Source organism: Chiloscyllium punctatum, chromosome 31 (assembly GCF_047496795.1).
Source record: "Chiloscyllium punctatum isolate Juve2018m chromosome 31, sChiPun1.3, whole genome shotgun sequence".
In the NCBI taxonomy this organism is placed as follows: domain Eukaryota; kingdom Metazoa; phylum Chordata; class Chondrichthyes; order Orectolobiformes; family Hemiscylliidae; genus Chiloscyllium; species Chiloscyllium punctatum.
The window spans coordinates 24,291,031-24,311,906 of record NC_092769.1 but is presented as its reverse complement, the minus strand read 5'-3'; the positions used below and the strand labels follow the sequence as shown (position 1 = coordinate 24,311,906).

The 20,876-nt window shown below is 47.5% G+C and overlaps 1 non-coding gene across 1 annotated transcript; it reads right to left on the bottom strand.

Annotated features, from left to right (window-relative positions):
- Positions 1–18,661: 18,661 nt before the first annotated feature.
- Positions 18,662–18,815, bottom strand: LOC140457241 (5.8S ribosomal RNA). Its single transcript, XR_011953345.1, has one exon. It is a non-coding gene; the product is annotated as a 5.8S ribosomal RNA (ribosomal RNA).
- Between the last annotated feature and the right edge of the window lie 2,061 nt (positions 18,816–20,876).

The window sequence follows — 20,876 nt, the reverse complement described above, 5'->3', positions numbered from 1 at the left end:
TGGACTCTGACCTCACACAGTTAATGCATTGTCTGAGCTGAGTTGACATCTTTTGGTACAAAACCTTAAGTTATGTTGAGAAGTGCCTTACAGGAAGTTGGAAATTTACATATTAATGATGCCTGCAACCCATTTGAAAAGATGAAAGACTTAACAATCCAGGTTTGTTCAATATATCATTGCAGTGTCCTGCCACTGAAATGTTTTTCCATAAATTCTGTCCCTTATGATCTTATTCTTCACAAACACTTGATGAAAGAGTTTCGTGCCGAAAGCCAGTGCTTCCAAATAGCTTGGTGTTATGTGATTTTTAACTTTGTCCAGGTTCGGGTGGATTGGCCATGCTCAAATTACCCATAGTGCCCAGGGATGTCCAGGTTAGGTGCATTAGTCAAGGGTGAATCTAGAGAAATGGGGAGTTACTTTCTGGAGGATCGGGTAGTCTCGTTGGGTCGAGTAACCTGCTTCCACACTGTGGGGATTCTCTGAAGAGAGAGAGATTTCTGCAAACTATGCAGGGCAGCACAGGTGCCTCCATGTGAGTTTGTGCGTGAGTGTGTTTTTGCATGCGTGCTTGCTTGGTGAAGTGTGTTATGGAGTATCAGCCTGTGCGAGGGTGAATATTGGGGATGTGTGCGTGTCAGAAAGTATGTGCATAAGAGAGGTGTGGATAAAAGCCAGGGGTTGCAGTTTGCTAAAAGAATGAAGGGCAAGAGGGTCTGTAGAGGCTGACCAGATGTCCCAGTCACCACCCATTTTAATTCCTCTTCCCTCTCCCTTTCTGACATGACCAGCTTTGACCTCCTTCATTGCCACAACGATCCAATCTAGAAATTGGAGGAACAACACCTCATCTTTCACATGGAGTTGTCCATTCCCCAACTCACTTCACGGCCTCTGTCCCTCCCATTCACTCTTCCCTGCCACAAACCAGATTCCTTCCTCCCATCGACCATCAGGTTGTACCCTCTGTCTTCACCAATCCCCACTTCAACACCTTGCTCCCGGCAGCCTTTTATCTGCATCTAGTCCTACACCCATCCCCCATCCGGAAGAAACACTTGAAACGTAGACTTCTCCACCTCCTGATGCTGCCTGGCTTGCTGTGTTCTTCCAGCCTTATGATTGTCTACATTGTCAATCGAGACACAGACCTGGACCAACTGTTTCAGAGTCTGTTCCCTCCCTGGATTCATTCCCTTTCCATTCAGTTGCTGCAAGTCAACAATTGAACCCGAGAATGAAAAAAAAATTGAAAAAGTGGGTGAGAAAAGAGAGTATTGTACTCAGATGTTGGACAGAGGATGAAAGTTACAGACTGGGGTGACGCTCAAACTTCATTCAGAGAGAGGAGCAGCATCTGTAATCAAATAGAGTCATAAATGTACAATTTAGAAACAGACCCTTCACTTGAACCTGTCCATGTGGAGCAGATATCCTAACCCAATCTAGTCCTACTTGCCAGCACCTGGCCCATATCCCTCCAAACCTTTCCTATTCATAACCCCATCCAGATGCCTTTTAAATGTTGAGATTATATGAGTGTCGACCACTTCCTCTGGCAGATTACTCGTTAAATGCACCACACTCTTCGTGGAAAAGTTGCCCCTCAGAACTCTTATATCTTTCCCCTCTCACGGAAAACCTATGTCTCTAGTCTCCAGTCTCTCCGCACCCCCCCCCACCCCCACCGCCACTGACTCCAGGGAACCGACCTTGTCTATTTATCCTATCCATGACCTTCATAATTTTATAAACCTCTATAAGGTCACCCCTCAGCCTCTGACCCTCCAGAGAAAAAATATCCCTGGCCTACTCGGCCTCTTCTTGGAGCTGTAAGGGGCAGTATAGAGAGATCTGGGTGTTCTTGTACACCAGTCAATGAAGGCAAGCATGTAGGTACAGCAGGTAGTGAAGAAGGCTAATAGCATGCTGGCCTTCATAACAAGAGGAATTGAGTATAGAAGCAAAGAGGTGCTTCTGCAGCTGTACAGGGCCCTGGTGAGACCATAACTGGAGTACTGTGTGCAGTTCTGGTCTCCAAGTTTGAGGAAAGACATTCTGGCTTTTGAGAGAGTGCAGCGTAGGTTCACGAGGTCAATTCCTGGAATGGCAGGATTACCTTACACTGAAAGACGGAAGCGACTGGGCTTGTATACCCTTGAGTTTAGAAGACTGAGAGGGGATCTTATTGAGACATATAAGATTATGAAAGGATTGGACACTGGCAGCAGGAAACATGTTTCCGCTGATGGGTGAGTGCCGAACCAGAGGACACAGCTTAAAAATACGGGTAGACCATTTAGGACAGAGATGAGGAGAAACCTCTTCACCCAGAGAGTGTTGGCTGTGTGTAATGCTCTGCCCCAGAGGGCAGTGGAGGCTCAGTCTCTGGATTCATTTAAGGAAGAGTTGGATAGAGCTCTCAAAGATAGTGGAATCAAGGGTTATGGAGATAAGGCAGGAAGAGGATACTGAGTAGGAATGATCAGCCATGATCATATTGAATGGCGGTGCAGGCTCGAAGGGCTGAATGGCCTACTCCTGCGTCTATTGTCTATTGAAACCCTCCAACTCTGGCAACAGCCTTGTAAATCTTTTCTGATCCTTTTCAAAGTTGCACAACATCTTTCCGATAGAAATGAGACAAGAAGTGGATGCAGCATTTCAAATGTGGCTTAACCAATGTCCTGCACAGCCAACTCCCATACTCAATGCTGTGACCAACAATGGAAAGCATACCAAACACTGCCTTCACTATTCTGTCTGCCTGAGACTCCATTTTCAGTGAAGTATGAACCTGCACTCCAAGGTCTCTTTATTCTGCAACACTCCCCAGTCAGTCCTGCTTGACCAAAATGTAGTTCTCTAAATTAAATTCCATCTCCCATTGGCCTATCTGATCAAAGCTAATTTATAATGAACCCTTTCTCTCATTCCACAGAAGCTGAAAGTCTCCATTCCTTCATACCCTCCTTTGATGCTGCCTGATCTGTTGTGCTTTTCCAACACCACACTCTCGACTCTGACCTTCAGCATCTGCAGTAGTAATTTCTCCAACATTTCCAGAATCGGCCCCGCCTCCCGGATTCACTCTCTTCCATTTCAATTGCTGCAAGTCAACAACTGAAGCCCCGAATGAAAAATAAATGGAAAAAGAGGGTGAGAAAAGAGTTCCATACTCTCACATGTTGGAGAAAGGAAGGAAGTTACAGTCTGGGGTGAAGCTCATTCTTCATTTAGAGAGAGAGAGGAACAGCAGCAGCTTCAGAAGGACATGGTCCATCTTCCACATTCAAACAATAAGGGGGCTCTGATTGGCAGGAGGATAAGTTTACTTCCAGTCCGACAATGCTCTCAATTGATCTATGAAGGTCTCGAGCCGTTTCCAGGGACAGCGCCGAGCATGCAGTTTTTGCTGACACCAGCTAACCCGCACAGACCTTGCTGACACAGAGGAGCATGTGCAGTATGCTCTGAAGATGCTGCTGTTACTGACAGATTTTAAATGGTCAAATGCCAGTAGGAAAAAAAAAGAGTAGAGCCACAATTTTGTTCTCCTGTGGTATGTCATAACCGTACACGGTCGTCAGTATTTTTGCTCATGATTTTGTAAGTCTCAATAAGGTCACCCCTCAACCTCCTGCGCTCCACTGAAAAAAGTCCCAGTCTCTCCTTAGAACACAATCCCTCCAGTCCTTGCAACATCCTGGAAAATATTTTCCAAACCCCCTCCAATAGTATTCCTATTACAGGGCGACCAGAACTGGACTCAGTACTCAAACTGGCTTCACCAACATCCTGGACATCCTCAACATGATGTCCCAACTCCTATCTCAACGGTGTGAACAATGAAGGCAATGCTGCTAAATGCCTTCTTAACCATCCTGTGTCCCAGCAATGAACCTTTCAAGAATAATGTACCTGAAAGCCACCATATCTCTCTATTCTACGACACGACCCAGTGCCCTACCATTACCTGTACAAGTCCTGCCCTTGTTTTAGTAAAATGCAACCCCTCGCTTTTATCTACAACTCTGTCATACACATGCTGTCTCTCAGACACACACACATATGCATCACCCACCCCAACCAAAATACTCACCCTCTTACAGACTTATACTCCAATCACACTCACACTTTACCAAGCATGCACACACGCAAACACTCACATTCACACACAGATAATAGTCTATGGGGTGAATTTGCATTTGCAGATCTATTCAATTTTGCTCAAAAAGTGCACAATCTGCAGGCAGTTAATCCATGTAATATTTTATAAATTCCTACTTTGGAAATGGAACCAGTCTGATTCAAGCAAGAGTGGGATACAGACAGACTCGAACCTCATATATTTCATGCATTATATGAGCTGAGATGTCACCTATTTTTATAAAACCTTCAGTCATTTTGAGAATGGGGACTTAAAAGTAGTTCTGGGATTTACATATGAATGAATTGAAACCTGCAACCCATTTTAAAAGATGAAAGACTTACTATCATTCTAGGTTTGTTCAATATATCCCATCAGTTGCATGACACTGTGATCTTTTGCTGTAAATTGTGTCTTATGATCCTGCTCTGCAGCTATCCTATGAAGGAGCAGCGCTCTGAAAGCTAGAGCTTCCATATAAACCTATTGGACTATAACTGGTGTTGTGTTTTTAACTTTGTCTATCCCAGTCCAACACTGACTCCTCCACAACATTTCTAGCCGAGACAGCCCATACCTCCTGGTGCTGTCTGTAAACATTACGACGCCGATGAAATGACGCAGTAATCGCACTCCTTAAAAGTTTACAATTTCTAACGATATTCGCTCGTCATTCACTGCTCGATCTGAAACATGACATTGGAAACTTAGTGCAGGAGGCTGAAAGAAATGAGCAGCTTTAACACAAAAACCTCTTGGAGGTCAAAGCTTTCAACTGTATCATTCAAAATCAGAGATAATTACACAGAGTGGTGAACTTAGCCCAGACAAGCACAAAGGTCAACCTCCCATCAATGTCATCCATCTATCAGGCCCACTATCAAGGTAAGGCCAGCAGCATTGTCAAAGGCTCATCACAACCTGGCAATGTTTTTCTGCAACCTCGACTATCGGGGTGGATAGTTCAGAAACCTGAAAACATGCACCAGCCGGTTTTGAAACAGTTCCTACCACACTGTTATTAGAATACTGAATGGACTCTCAAACTCTTAACATTCGCCTGGACCTGTGTTTTTGTTTTTGCAGCTGTTTTACTTATATATTTACATATCTTTGCTACTTAACTCTGATATGCCTGTACTGCTCACAAGACAACTGTATCCCCGTTTGGACAACTTCCCACCGTAACAAATGCATGAAATTTGGCCTAAACACGGGGGAGGATCCGCCCTCGAAGGCAAGACCGTCCGCCGAACCGCCGGGTCAAATCCGGCTGAGCTACCCGGCCTGGAAGTCTCAAGGTCGGCATAAGCAGTCACGTTCAATCCCATCCGCATTTGGACCATTTCCCACTGTTGAACATGCATGAAATTTGGACTCAACACGGGGCTGGGTCCATCCTTGAAGAAGAGACCGTCCGCAGAACTGCCTGGTCAAATCCGGCTGAGCTACCCGGGTTTGAAGTCTCAAAGTCGGTATGAGCAGTAACGTTCAATCCCTTCCCAGTTTGGACCACTCCCCATCGTTAAAATGCATGAAATTCGTACTGAACACGGGGGCCGGTCCGCTTTCGAATTCAAGACCGTCGGCAGCACCGCCGGGTCAAATCCGGCTGAGTTACCCGGCATAGAAGTCTCAAGGTCGGCATAAGCAGTTACATTAACTCCCATCCGAATTTGGACAACTTCCCACCGTTAAAAATGTATGAAAATCAGAATGAACACGGGCCACGCTCCGCCCTCGAAGTCGAGACCGTCGGCAGAACAGCCGGGTCAAATCCGGCTGAGCTACCCGGCTTAGAAGCCTCAAAGTCGGTATGAGCAGTCACTTTCACTGCCATCCCCGTTTGGACCACTTCCCACCGTTAAAAATGCTTCACGTTTGGACTGAACACGGGAGAGGGTCCGCCCTCGAAGTCAAGACCGTCCGCAGAACGGCCGGGTCAAATCCGGCTGAACTACCCAGCCCCGAACACTCAAAGTCCCTCTGAAGCCTTGGATTCGCCTCCTTGGAAAATGGACATCAAACATTACTAAAACGGGAACCCGAACACTAAACCTAAGTCTAACCCTTTCCCTATCCCTAAGCAGGAACCGAACACTCACCCGAAGCCTGACCCCACCGCCGGTGGCACTCCAGACAAACACACCCTTCAAAACCTCATCCATCTGCCAATGCAACTCAAAAAGGCTCCAAATTCAGAAACACCCCCTTCAAAAGGCACTGCATCCTCGGCCACACGAACGGGGCATGCTCCCCTGGGCGATAGTTAAGCCCCCACAACTAATTGAAGCCAACCGCAGCCGCAACTCGAACGGAGAAGTCAGTAACCAATTCAAAAATGCACTTCGTTACTGACTTCTACTGACCCGAAAAAAATTCTATGTGTCGCTGGTTACTGATTTGTACTGACCCCCAAAAATGCTAAGTATCAGTGGTAACTCAGTAACTGACCTCTTCAAAAAGCGAAGAGGAGGGGAAAATTTTTTAAAAATAAATAAAAAATTCCCCTGCCGCTTGCCATGCACCCAAGGCCAGTGGGTAACACGACCCACACTCCGCACACCGGTCTGACGGCATCACGTAACTGCTCCTGGCCAGGGAGCAGCACGGATGACTGCCAGGCGCCGGCATGCCGAGGTGGTGCAGCAAGAAGCGCTTAGGAAGAACACCGACCGACCAACTCACCGAACTCTCCAACCCCCCCCACACACACGCAGAGCCGCCGCCCTCGACTCAGCACGTCCCACTTCGACTGTGGCCTGACTGCCATTGCCGCCACCCAAGGGCAGGCGCACGCACGAACACCCCCGGGGAGAGGTGGTGCGCCTGTGGGCGTGAAATGGTCGGCAGGGTGTCGGGTTCGATGCGGGGCCCGAACAAAAGCCGAGGTAACGGACGGGTCCATACGAACGTGCGTGGGAGTAAATTCTCATGCACCGGTTACCGACAAAAGGTTGGCTCGAGGGATGACTTTCAATAGATCGCAGCGAGGTAGCTGCTCTGCTACTTACAAAACCAAGCCAGAATCAGGTCGTCTACGACTGATTTAGCACCAGGTTCCCATGAACATGAGATGCAAGTAAAGGAGAGAGGCAACGCACATACAGCCGCACTCCAGACCAGAATCGAATGGCGATACACACCGACTGGAATCGGTTATCCTCGGCCAACCAGTGATCCAAGGCGCTAGGGTATCGTTACATTTCGGCAGGATTCTGACTTGGAGGCGTTCAGTCATAATCCCACAGATGGTAGCTTCGCACCACTGGCTCCTCAGCCAAGCACATACACCAAATGTCTGAATCTGCGGTTCCTCTTGTACTCAGCAGGATTACTATTGCAACAACACAACATCAGTAGGGTAAAACTAACCTGTCTCATGACCGTCTACACCCAGCTCACGTTCCCTATTTGTGGGTGAACATTGCAACGCTTGGTGAATTCTGCTTCACGATGGTAGGAAGAGTCAACATCGAAGGATCAAAAAGCGACGTCACTATGAACGCTTGGCCGCCACAAACCAGTTATCCCTGTGGTAACTTTTCTGACACCTCCTACTTAAAACCCAAAAGGTCAGAAGGATCGTGAGGCCCCACTTTCACGGTCTGTGATCGGACTGCAAATCAAGATCAAGCGAGCTTTTGCCCTTCTGATCCACGGGTGGTTTCTGTCCTCCCTGAGCTCGCCTTAGGACACCTGCGTTACGGTGTGACAGGTCAAACTCCCCACCTGCCACTGTCCCCGGAGCGGGTCGCGCCTGGCCGCCTGGGCGCTTCCGACCAGAAGCGAGAGCCCCTTCAGGCTCGCCTCACAGGGCAAGTGAAAAAACGATAAGAGTCGTGGTATTTCACCAGCGGCCGAAGCCTCCCACTTATTCTACACCTAGAACATAGAACATAGAACATAGAACAATACAGCACAGAACAGGCCCTTCGGCCCACGATGTTGTGCCGAACTTCTATCCTAGATTAAGCACCCATCCATGTACCTATCCAAATGCCGCTTAAAGGTCGCCAATGAATCTGACTCTACCACTCCCTCGGGCAGCGCATTCCATGCCCCCACCACTCTCTGGGTAAAGAACCCACCCCTGACATCTCCCCTATACCTTCCACCCTTCACCTTAAATTTATGTCCCCTTGTAACACTCTGTTGTACCCGGGGAAAAAGTTTCTGACTGTCTACTCTATCTATTCCTCTGATCATCTTATAAACCTCGATCAAGTCACCCCTCATCCTTCGCCGTTCCAACGAGAAAAGGCCGAGAACTCTCAACCTATCCTCGTAAGACCTACTCTCCATTCCAGGCAACATCCTGGTAAATCTTCTCTGCACCCTCTCCAAAGCTTCCACATCTTTCCTAAAGTGAGGCGACCAGAACTGCACACAGTACTCCAAATGTGGCCTAACCAAAGTCCTGTATAGCTGCAACATCACCTCACGACTCTTGAATTCAATCCCTCTGCTAATGAACGATAATACTCCATAGGCCTTCTTACAAACTCTATCCACCTGAGTGGCAACCTTCAAAGATCTATGTACATAGACCCCAAGATCCCTCTGTTCCTCCACCTGACCAAGAACCCTACCATTAACCCTGTATTCCGCATTCTTATTTGTTCTTCCAAAATGGACAACCTCACACTTGGCAGGGTTGAACTCCATCTGCCACTCCTCAGCCCAGCTCTGCATCATATCTAAGTCCCTCTGCAGCCGACAACAGCCCTCCTCACTGTCCACAACTCCACCTATCTTTGTATCATCTGCAAATTTACTGACCCACCCTTCGAATCCCTCCTCTAAGTCATTAATAAAAATTACAAACAGCAGAGGACCCAGAACTGATCCCTGCGGAACTCTACTTGTAACTGGACTCCATGCTGAATATTTACCATCTACCACCACTCTCTGACTTCGACCGGTTAGCCAGTTTTCTATCCAATTGGCCAAATTTCCCTCTATCCCATGCCTCCTGACTTTCCGCATAAGCCTACCATGGGGAACCTTATCAAATGCCTTACTAAAATCCATGTACACTACATCCACTGCTCTACCCTCATCCACATGCTTGGTCACCTCCTCGAAGAATTCAATAAGACTTGTAAGGCAAGACCTACCCTTCACAAATCCGTGCTGGCTGTCCCTAATCAAGCAGTGTCTTTCCAGATACTCGTAAATCCTATCCCTCAGTACCCTTTCCATTACTTTGCCTACCACAGAAGTAAGACTAACTGGCCTGTAATTCCCGGGGTTATCCCTATTCCCTTTTTTGAACAGGGGCACAACATTCGCTACTCTCCAGTCCCCTGGTACCACCCCAGTTGCCAGTGAAGACGAGAAGATCATTGCCAACGGTACTGCAATTTCCTCTCTTGCTTCCCACATAATCCTAGGATATATCCCGTCAGGCCCGGGGGACTTGTCTATCCTCAAGTTGTTCAAAATGTCCAACACATCTTCCTTCCTAACAGGTATCTCTTGTAGCTTATCAGTCCGTTTCACACTCTCCTCTTCAACAATACGGTCCCTCTCGTTCGTAAATACTGAAGAGAAGTACTTGTTCAAGACCTCTCCTATCTCTTCCGACTCAATACACAATCTCCCACCACTGTCCTTGATCGGGTATACCCTCGTTCTCGTCATTCTCAGGTTTCTCACAGACGCATAGAATGCCTTGGGGTTATCCTTGATCCTATCCGCCAGGGATTTTTCATGCCCTCTCTTAGCTCTCCTAATCCCTTTCTTCAGGTCCCTTCTGGCTATCCTGTATCCCTCCACTGCTCTGTCTGAACCTTGTTTCCTCAACCTTATGTAAGCCTCCTTCTTCCTCTTTACTAGACATTCAACCTCCCTCGTCAACCAAGGCTCCCTCACACGACCATTTCTTTCCTGCCTGATCGGTACATACATATCAAGGACACGTCGTATCTGCTCCTTGAAAAAGTCCCACATTTCCACCACATTCTTCCCTGACAGCCTATGCTCCCAACGTATGCTCCTCAAATCCTGTCTTACAGCATCGTAATTTCCCTTCCCCCAATTGTAAAAACTTCCTTGTTGTGCGCACCTATCTCTCTCCATAACCAAGGTGAAAGTCACAGAATTGTGGTCGCCATCACCAAAATGTTCACCCACTAACAAGCCCACCACTTGTCCCGGTTCATTACCGAGTACCAAATCCAATGTGGCCTCCCCTCTGGTTGGACAATCTACATACTGCGTTAGAAAAGCTTCCTGGACACACTGCACAAACACCGCCCCATCCAATCTACTTGATCTAAAGAGCTTCCAATCAATATTTGGGAAGTTGAAGTCGCCCATGACTACGACCCTGTGGCTTCTGCACCTTTCCAAAATCTGTTTCCCAATCTCTTTCGCCACATCTCTGCTGCTATTGGGGGGCCTATAATAAACGCCCAACAAGGTGACTGCACCTTTCCTAATTCTGACTTCAGCCCATACTACCTCCAGAGGCAGATCCCCCTCAAACTTCCTTTCTACAGCCGTTATACCATTTCTAATTAGCAATGCCACCCCCCCCTCCTTTTTTACCACCCTCCCTAATCTTACTGAAACATCTGTAACCAGGAACCTCCAACAGCCATTCCTGTCCCTCATCTATCCATGTTTCCGTGATGGCCACAACATCGTAGTCCCAGGTACTGATCCACGCCTTAAGTTCACCCACCTTATTTCTGATACTCCTTGCATTGAAGTATACGCACTTGAGCCCATCTCTGTGTCCGCAAGTAGTCCCTGTCAGTGCTACCTTCTCCACAGCCTCCCTACAGTCTTGAACATCCTGACACACAGCTAGCTTACTTGCTGGACTACAAGTCCGGATCCCATCCCCCGCCAAATTAGTTTAAACCCCCCCGAAGAGTGCTAGCAAACCTACCCCCCAGGATATTGGTGCCCTTCTGGTTCAGGTGCACCCCGTCCTGTTTATACAGGTCCCACCTTCCCCAGAATGCAGTCCAATTGTCCAAATATCTGAAGCCCTCCCTCCTACACCATCCTTGCAGCCACGTGTTCAACTGCACTCTCTCCCTATTCTTTCTCTTCACAGTGCCAGACTAGAGTCAAGCTCAACAGGGTCTTCTTTCCCCGCTAATTCTGCCAAGCCCGTTCCCTTGGCTGTGGTTTTGCTAGATAGTAGGTAGGGACAGTGGGAATCTCGTTCATCCATTCATGCACGTCACTCGGCATTTGGCTATTTGATGCACTCACCATACGCGATGGATCGTGTCCTTTCCAAGATTTTAATGTCGCTCGTCGACAATTGAAATACCCCTGTTCAGCGAAACCACAGTCAGAAGGTCTAAAAGGGGACCGTAAAAGAAAATAAAAGAAGTTAAATGTTTAAAAGACGTTGTGAAGCAGAGTTTCAGCGAGGCGAGGGACGAGCTAAGGTTATCAACCGTTGGACAATGTTACCACTCATCCCTTGTTGCGTGTAGCGTGTACTTTAAATAATTAACACCTAAAATTACCCACCACCAATTAACCTAAGTGATCTAAAACAGTACAATTTTATTAATAAAATCTTAAAATTTAACTCTAAATTAAAATCAGCGATTAAAACTATTTAAAATACTATTTAAACTACTAAAACATATATATATAAATTTAAAACCACACTATTTAAACTATTTTTAAACATACGTTGATCGGAGATATTAAGAGTCCATGAAAATCCTTAAAAGTTCGAGGGTCAAAGATAAAGTTAGGTTTGTGATATTTTGTGCAAATGATTTAAATTTTACAAACCCGGGGCCTTTCATCAACTCCGAACTCTTCTCAAACCACTTCCCTCGAGCTCCTATCACAAACCCATAAAAAGATATCTTTCCTCCTCCAACAAGGTCCATTATCTCTTTACCGAAGTGACTATATTTCTTTATCTTCTCCTCCCATGCCAATTCGAGGGAGTTTATTTGAAGGTCCGTTCTGACTGTCATGTCCACCACCACGATTTGCTGTTCCTTCTTAAAGATTAAGTTCGGTATCCATAGTTTTCCGGGCGCATCTTTAACTCGCGGCTCTATATATAAAGTTCACCCGTTTTTCCTAACAAAACTAACTAGTTCTTTGGCTAACCTATTGTGCCTTTTAAATCTCATATTTTTGACCTAAGGGCACCATCCAGAAATATGCGCGAAAGTTTCCAAAATGTAATTACATCTTCTGCAATTCTTAATGTTAAAAGTCCTGCCATATGACAAAGACGCCCGCGTTGGAAATAAATTAGTTGGTAACAAAATCGAAGACTTTTGACGTCTTCACAAAAGATAATTTTGTCAACCAATTATTTGATGCACTATCATTCTTATAATAATGGAAACCTGCCCCTTGACAGGGGAGGGCCATCCATCTCTGTATCTCCACAGATCTCCAGTTTGCATAGTTAGTACTCGCAAACTCCTCCATCCCATCTTCACTATCTTCTATGATCGTATCTGCTTCATCCAATTGTCGATTAATGTTAGGATTCCAGATCTTTTCCATTACCCATAATTTACTCCATTTATGCATTTTCTCCACTACACTCTCACCCTCAAACTGAAACGAGGCGTGCAATATTTCGTCATCAGATTTATGTAGCGTCTCATATTTCCTCACAATCGATATTGGAATAAAAGTTGACAGTCTATTTAACGCCAGGCCTCCATCACAGGCTTTAGCATAAAGCATTCCGTCCGTGATGGATTCCGGAAGGTGTAAGATCTCTTTCGCTGCGCTTTTATTAATATTATCCAATTTGTTAAGGTAATTAATAGAAACTTCTGATAAAGTGAAATAAAAATACAGTCTAGGAATAAAATAAGTTTTTAAACGTTCTATTTTCTGTACTGGTTTAAGAGGCGATTTTTAAAAAAATTCCCAATCCATGTATCCAATTGGCTCTCCCAGTCCACTTTACTAACTCCAATCCACGGATCTATTTTAGCACCCAAGTAGTTATCCGTGTTGCCCGGTTCTATGAATTGTATAACCCCTTCATTTAACTTCCAATTAATTTTATCGTTAAATATAAAAGACTTATTTCTATAAGTAAGATAAAATCCTTTAGGTTTCTTTATGTTCACTTCCATTCCCGTGTTATTGCAAACTTTTCGACCAATTTTAAATTGTAAACCATACCCTCATAAAATTGACTAATTAACGCTATGTCATCAGCAAACGCTAATGTTGCGCAATGAAAACTGTTTCCGTCTAATCCTAAGAATATCCCCTTCTGCTTCTCTTCGATAGGACTAATTAATGGGTCCATTACAATGTTTAAAAGGATCGGTGACAACGCGTCACCTTGCTTTACTCCTCTTAAAATTTCAATGTTTCCGGTTTTAAATTTAAAACCTTCCACCTGAGTCAAATTATTCTCATATAAGTTTGTAATTCGTTTAATAAACATTTGCGGGAGCTGGAGTCTTTTCAATGCTGTTATAATTAATCTATGACCGACGGTATCAAAGGCTTTCGCTCAATCTACAAAAACCACAGCTAAATTCCTCTTATTCTTTTTAGCACCTTTCATAATATTTTCCAGGATTTTTACGTTCTCCTCACATCCTGCTCCGCCGGTCATAAATCCTTTATGCCTTTTATTCAGATTTATCACTTTACTAAGTCTATTCGCAACGATTTGTGTAAAGATTCTAAGCATAATTGGCCCTATAGTAATCGGCCTCCAATTATTTATATCTTTTAACTCATCTTCTATGCTCACCTTTGGGATCAGAAACGTTCTACTTATTTTTAACTGATCTGGAATTTACCGGTTTTTATCCAAATTGTAAATAGTCCAGGAAATAATAAGTTATCCTTATTAAATATCTTAATTATTTCTTTGTATTACCCTGTCTGGCCCTGCAGCGGTTTTCACGTTCATAGCCAGATCGACGTCTTCCACCGTCACAGGACCAGTCAGAATGCCACTCAAGGATCCCTCACTTTGATTTTAATATTTAGCAAAACCCCTTAAATTATTATTTTCATTCAAATTAGTCTTTCCTTAAAATATTCCTCTAACTCTACCTTGCTCAGGGGACATTAACTCTTAACTAGGGCCCCCATTAGGGTTCTTGCAAAATACTGCCTCTTAGTTTTATATAGAACTTGCATTTCTTTAAATTCTCCCTTCTTTTTACTGTATATTTTCTTAGCTTTGTTTTCCTTCTTCTTTCTTTGCCCACTATCCCTTAGCTTAAAACTTACTCTTTTCATGTGAGTTACATTCTTACCTGTCCCATCGTCCTTTTTCTTTCTTAATTTATCCATTCTTACACCCATAATATTCTCCTGATCCTTTATTCTTACCCAGGTCATCTTCAATTATTTTTATCAATTCTAATATCGACCTACCATTATAATCTTGACAATCCATAATATTAGCGTTCTCCTGCTCCCTCTGTTCATTCAATCTTTCTTCCTCCAACAACCTATCTGACCCCAGGTAGCTATCTCGCATTTCGTTATTGTCATTACCATTAAAGATCATTTCTAATTCTATACCCTTATCATTATCGTTAGTTTTATTCTTCTAATTCAATAATCTCCTTTTATCCGAAATTTGTTTAGCGGTTTTGGAACCGATTCTCTCTGCAATACTTTTACTAATATACTTACAGCCACTAAATTCTACTTCTAGTTGTTGCAACTTTTCTACATCTTCCTTAGACCATACTCCCCTCTTGTTTCCCTCTCTATTATCTATCGTAAACTTACTCTCCATCTTCCCTTCTTTCGTTTTTTTCATTTCTCAAGATAGGGTGAGCATGTCTTTCGTGTTGCCCCAACCCTCTGGCTGATTTAAATTTTAACGGGCATCCTTCACACTGGTATGATTTTTCTAATCCACCTCCTTCATTACTATTACTGGTACTATTACTACTACGACTAACATTATCACTCATCTTACATTTTGGATAGTGGCACTATACCGCCTGATAGTTCCCTTCCCAATCGCATTTACTGCACCTAATCCTCACTGATTTAATTCCCTTACATATTTTCAAGTGTTTCCTAAACTTCCCTGTGGTATTGTAGATATTATTACAATAATTACATTTAAAATCTTTTATAGGGTATTTAATTATTAACTCTAATTTATCTGTTTCTTTAATTACTGGGTGAATAATTCTTCCTTCGTACCTCTCCTAATTGCTCTCTAAATCTCCACATCGACTAAAAACAAATGGCCCTTTAAAATTCGAATAAAAAATCATCCGGCTGTTAAATGGACTTGGCTGTCGAGGGGCCTCCTCTACAAGCCCTTCCCTTCCAAATCTGTACTGATTATTCTGGACAATGTTAACAGCTACCTCGTGGCTGCCCGAGGATAGTCTTGCCAGAATAATTCTTATGGTCTCTTCTGTCTGAGTCTGAGGCGAGATGGATTGCCCAGACCGTTTTTGGCTCATACATTAAGCACACAGAGCCGCCAAAAGCAACCGGGGCGATTATTTTCCCGGTCACCCACCCAACTGGAAATTTTGGAATCGGCCATAATCGTCTCTGCAAAATTTGGTTTCAACCACACTGAATGGTCACCAGCCATCTCGTATCTTTTCGGGACGTCGTATTAGCCGGCATGGTCCGAGTAATGCTCAAACGACGGGGAAAACAATAAAAACAGCCAGTGGCGTATAGCAGTGATGAAATTAAGTTAAGACCAAAGATAAAATCGATGGTAAAAACACTGATAAGACCAGACTAAAACAACCACAAAACAATTTAAAATTGCCTTCCCGTCAAGAACTTCCTCATACAGGCCGTTACCAGGGGGAACCACGTGGAGGTTCGACTTGACGTTGTGATCGACAAAATTCGTAGAAATGTATCACAAAGGTGACGACGCAGGCAAAGGTCGGAAACCAACTACCTTAAAAACACTGTAGTCACATCTCCCAAGAGAGGGGATAAGAGAGTCATAGTTATTCCCGCCGTTTACCCACGCTTCATTGAATTTCTTCACTTTGACATTCAGAGCACTGGGCAGAAATCACATCGCATCAACACTGACCGGTGGCCTTCGCGATGCTTTGTTTTAATTAAACAGTCGGATTCCCCTGGTCCGCATCAGTTCTACGTCAGCTGCTAGGCGCCGGCCGAGGCCACCCGCCTGCCATGGTAGGACGATGGGCACCGCAGCTGGGGCGATCCACAAGAAGGACCCTCTGGCACTAGCTCAGCGAGGCTCGACCCGACTCGGCGGCAGGACGCGGTTGGGGCGCACTGAGGACATTACACCCCGGTCGACAGACCCACCGGGAGCATGGCGAGCCCGCTCGCCACACGCGGTTCCACACACACCGCGAGGGGGGAGGGAGGGCCGCAGCGGGAGGGCGCGGCAGCGGTCGCTTCCCTTGAATCCGGGGGTGCGGCAAAGGATATTGCCATGGGGCTATAACACTCGCCAAACGGAGCAGCGCGCCACCTTCCAAAGCCACCGGCCTTCCCAGCCGACCCAAAGCCGGTCGCGGCGCGCCACCAGCTGAGGAAATGCGCCCGGCGACAGCCGTGCCCATGCCGGAAGCGGTCCCAGCAGATGAGATCCGCCAGACCCCAAAGCGACCAACTGGAGCCGCCGAGTTGAATCCTCCGGGTGGACTGCGCGGACCACACCCATTTACCTCTTAACGGTTTCACACCCTCTTGAACTCTCTCTTCAAAATTCTTTTCAACTTTCCCTTACGGTACTTGTTGACTATCAGTATCGTGCTAGTATTTAGCCTTAGATGGAGTTTACCACCCGCTTTGGGCTGCATTCACAAGCAACCCGACTCCAAGAAGACACAATCTCGACGAGCCTCAGGCTAGGCCTCAATCAGGCGGACTTAGGAGACTGTGCACCGTCAGAGAAAGCACTTCTATCCGCCACATTTCCCTCGCCCGTCAGGCAAGCGGGGATTCGGCGCTGGGCTCTTCCCTGTTCACTCGCAGTTACTAAGGGAATCCTGGTTAGTTTCTTTTCCATCGCTTAGTAATGTGCTTAAATTCAGCGGGTTGTCGCGTCTGATCTGAGGTCGTACCCAGAGTCAGAGGATGGCCAAGCCGCATCGCCAGCGTGCACGCCCCCACCTCTTAGTGGGCCGGCAACATTTCACTGCGGACGGGGGGGTTGGCCGACACCGCAATGGTCAGAGAGCCAGCCACCCACACGTCGCTCACCACCCTTGCCAGCAATGGTGTCAACGAGTGGCCGCCCCTGCCGCCAACCATGCGCGGGGATGTGCTCGGCGCAAATTCACGGGACTGGAGACTCTCCCCCATCCACGGCGGGAGGCGAATCTCGGAAGTGCCGGCAGCTTACTCAAGCGGAAGAATCAGCCCGATTCCTGCCTTGCCAGCGGCCCGGGCACGGCAGTGACGATTCGCCGCCCAGAACGTGCGAGGCGCCAGCCGACAGAGTCTGTCCGACTGTCAGAGAGAGGGAGAGAGAAGTTCTGAGACACAAGTGGCGAACGGTCGCACAGGCACGGCACGCACATCGATCGCCAGCCGCAGAATGGCACGGCCTTCAGTGGGGCCGGTGGGCGACGCCGCTCCTGAACCCAGCGGCCCCGAGCCGGACGAGTTGAGGAAGGCACGCCGACGGTGACAGGGTACGGAAGACACAGCGGTGGCCTTCTGGCGACTTGGCCCCCGATAGCCCGACGTTCCGCCGTCCTCCCGATGGTTGGCCTTGGCATAATAGGTGTGCCTGCACGGTGACCGTGCACAAACCACGCCCGCCAACCCCTCTGTGCCTCCCGAGACCGGTGACAGGACTGAGCAGAAACGTGCGGACTGAATGGGATCGCCAAGAGGCAACGATCCACGTGCGTGCGACTGTCGAAGTCACAGTGTTTCACGAAAACCTCCTCCCTCAGCCAGGCACTCATCGCCAGCAGGGGAGTCAGGATCAGACGTCCCACCGGCCACTTTAGGCCGAGGAAGAACCATGAGATGGGCGGCTGCAGCAGCGGGCGGCTTGCAGCTCCCAGACGCGGTCTGTGCCTCTCAACACTCTCAATCAATCAACCATCGAGTCGGGTCAGCGTTTCGAACTGGCGAGCTCCACGGTGAGGCCAGCAGCTCTCCAGCACCGGACGTCCGCAGCTACCTTCACTCTTTCCACTGCCAGCCAACCGAGAGACGGACCCAATGCGGACGTGCAGAGCTTAGGCAGACCCCATAGGAGGCTCAACATTTCGAGGCAGCTCCTTGTCCCGAAGACGAAGCAGTGCACGTCGCCGTGTAAACCACTGACGGCCATTCTGGGGGAACGGTGACAGCCGTGATGGCCACACTGCCACGACACAGACGGACGCCAGGCCGCGCTCCCTGGCGGGGGGATGGCGTCGAGCCTGACGAACGGAATGTGCAGGGTGTGGGGAAAGGCAAAGTGCTCTGATGCCGGAGGGCTCCAGAGTCTGAACTTAGGGGGACAAAGCGGACGGGTCCTCTGCGACACCCCAGCCGCGCTCTCGCCAGCCAAGGCGAGTGCGATTGATTGCCAAATTACCCTCAGACAGGCGTGGCCCCAGGAAGAACCCGGGGCCGCAAAGTGCGTTCAAAGTGTCGATGATCAATGTGTCCTGCAATTCACATTCATTCTCGCAGCTAGCTGCGTTCTTCATCGACGCACGAGCCGAGTGATCCACCATCAAGAGTTGTCTGAGTTTGTTTTCGGTCTCTCCCGCGCCAGAGGAAAGCGACCCGGACCGCACACACACTCCCCACCTTAGCAGCAGCCACCTGCACGTCGGCGTGCGCACATAGCAGGGTGGCGTGAAGCTGTGGGGAGCACCAGCCTGGCGCGGCCTGCGGAAACATACATCTAAAGGGAAAAAAAGGGCGCCCAAGAGGCGATGCATGTCAGCACGCACCGCAGCGACGGAGGCAGGATCTCCTCCACCATGTCGCCCGCCGAGTGTCACGAGGCATGCAGCAGCTTTGCCCTAGGAAAAGCAGAGACGGAAACGGGGCCAGCAATCGATTCGGCAGCGTTACTGACGCGTGCACGTGGCGGAGTATCGGTGAGCGGACTTTTGAGAGGAGTCGGGGGCTGCAATAACCAGAGCTGACGGCGGCCCGGCCCGGCCATTGCCAAGGTAGGCTGGGAAACGCGGCAACGTGGGCTGAGAAAGAGAATAGATGGGGGAACAGAGGGATGGAGAGCAGAGGGTATGGGGGAGAGAGAAAATGCATGGGGAGTCAGAAGATGGGAAGAGAGACTGGACAGGGATGCAGAGGGTGGGGGTGAGATTAAGAAAGAGAGAGAGAGAATGGACGGTGTGCCGGGCGTGGCGAGGGATTGGACAAGGGTGCCGTGGCTGGCACGGGGGAATGGAGAGGGCGGTGCCATGAATGGTGGGGGAGAATGGATAGAGGTGCTGTGGGTGCTACAGGGGAGGATGGGCAGGTCATGCCGGAGTTGGTGGGGGAGAATGGACAGGGGATGCAGTGTGTGGTGGGGAGAATGCACAGGGGCGCTGTGTGTGGCAAGGACAATGGTCAGGGGATGCTGTGGGTGGCGGGGAGAATGGACTGGGTGCTGTGGGTGGCGGGGAGAATGGACAGGGGGCGCTGTGGGTGGCGAGTAGAATATAAGGGGATGCTATGGGTGGCGGGGAGAATGGACAGTGGCACTGTGGTTGGTAGGGGTTAAGTCCAGAGGCACTGTGGTGGTGGAGGAATGGACAGGTGATGCTGTGGGGATGTTTGGGTCTTGGAGGGAGATTGTGTTGGTGAACGCATCCCACTCACTCACAGCATCCCTTTCTCTGCGCACATGCGGTGCACATTTTTGTGAGTCTGGATGGGATGCTGTTTGGAGGGTCAGTGTTGACTCTATGGACCAAATCGCCTGCTCCCACACTGTAGGGATTCTATGATTAGGAGAGTTGTCAAACCAACAACTTCTAATTGGTGAAATAAAAGACCAGGAGAAAATCTTTAAGCAGATTTCCATTTATTCACTCAAATTGCCCTTTCAATTTAATTCCTTGAATTTAATGTGGTCCGTTGTAGTTTAATTATGATCCATGAAAAGCAATATCCAGTCACATCTGAGGGAAGAACCAATTCAACTGACTGAACAAGTGTAACAACACTTCTGTATGCACTTTAGATGTGACATCCTCTCCCTCTCTCTCTCTGTTGACCCAACGGGATGACCAGGGCTAGAATTACCACTTTCAAAATATAATTGCTGATCTACTGTTTGCTTCTGCTGCTTAACATAAGGATTTAAAAGCTGCTAGCCTGATCTCACAGAAAGCACAAAAACAGACTGTTCACTTGCGGCTGCGCAGAGATAAAATTTCATTTAGAATAGATCACAAAATCACAACAGGTGCCAATCCCAAAACTCTGTGTTACACATGGAGGGAGGGGAGGGGAAGTAAAGTGTGTTACTCTCAGATGTTAGAGGGCAGGACAAAGTTTCAGCCAGTGGGAAGTTAAAATTAAACCCTGTGCTGTTTTCTGTTATAAAAACTCAAACCACATGGATTTGGTTTGAAGGAAAATGAAGGAAAGGCAGCTTGAAAAGTTTCTAAGCCCCCACAACACGCACACACAATTCCCTTTGCTTAGCTGGACACAGTGCTTCCCCCCTCTGTTTAGGAGTAAACTCTGGAAAGGTGGTGGTATTGATAGTGAGGAGGATGGTGTCCGGCCACGGTTTGATACCAATCAGCTGGTAAATGGGGCAGAGAGATGGAATTTAATC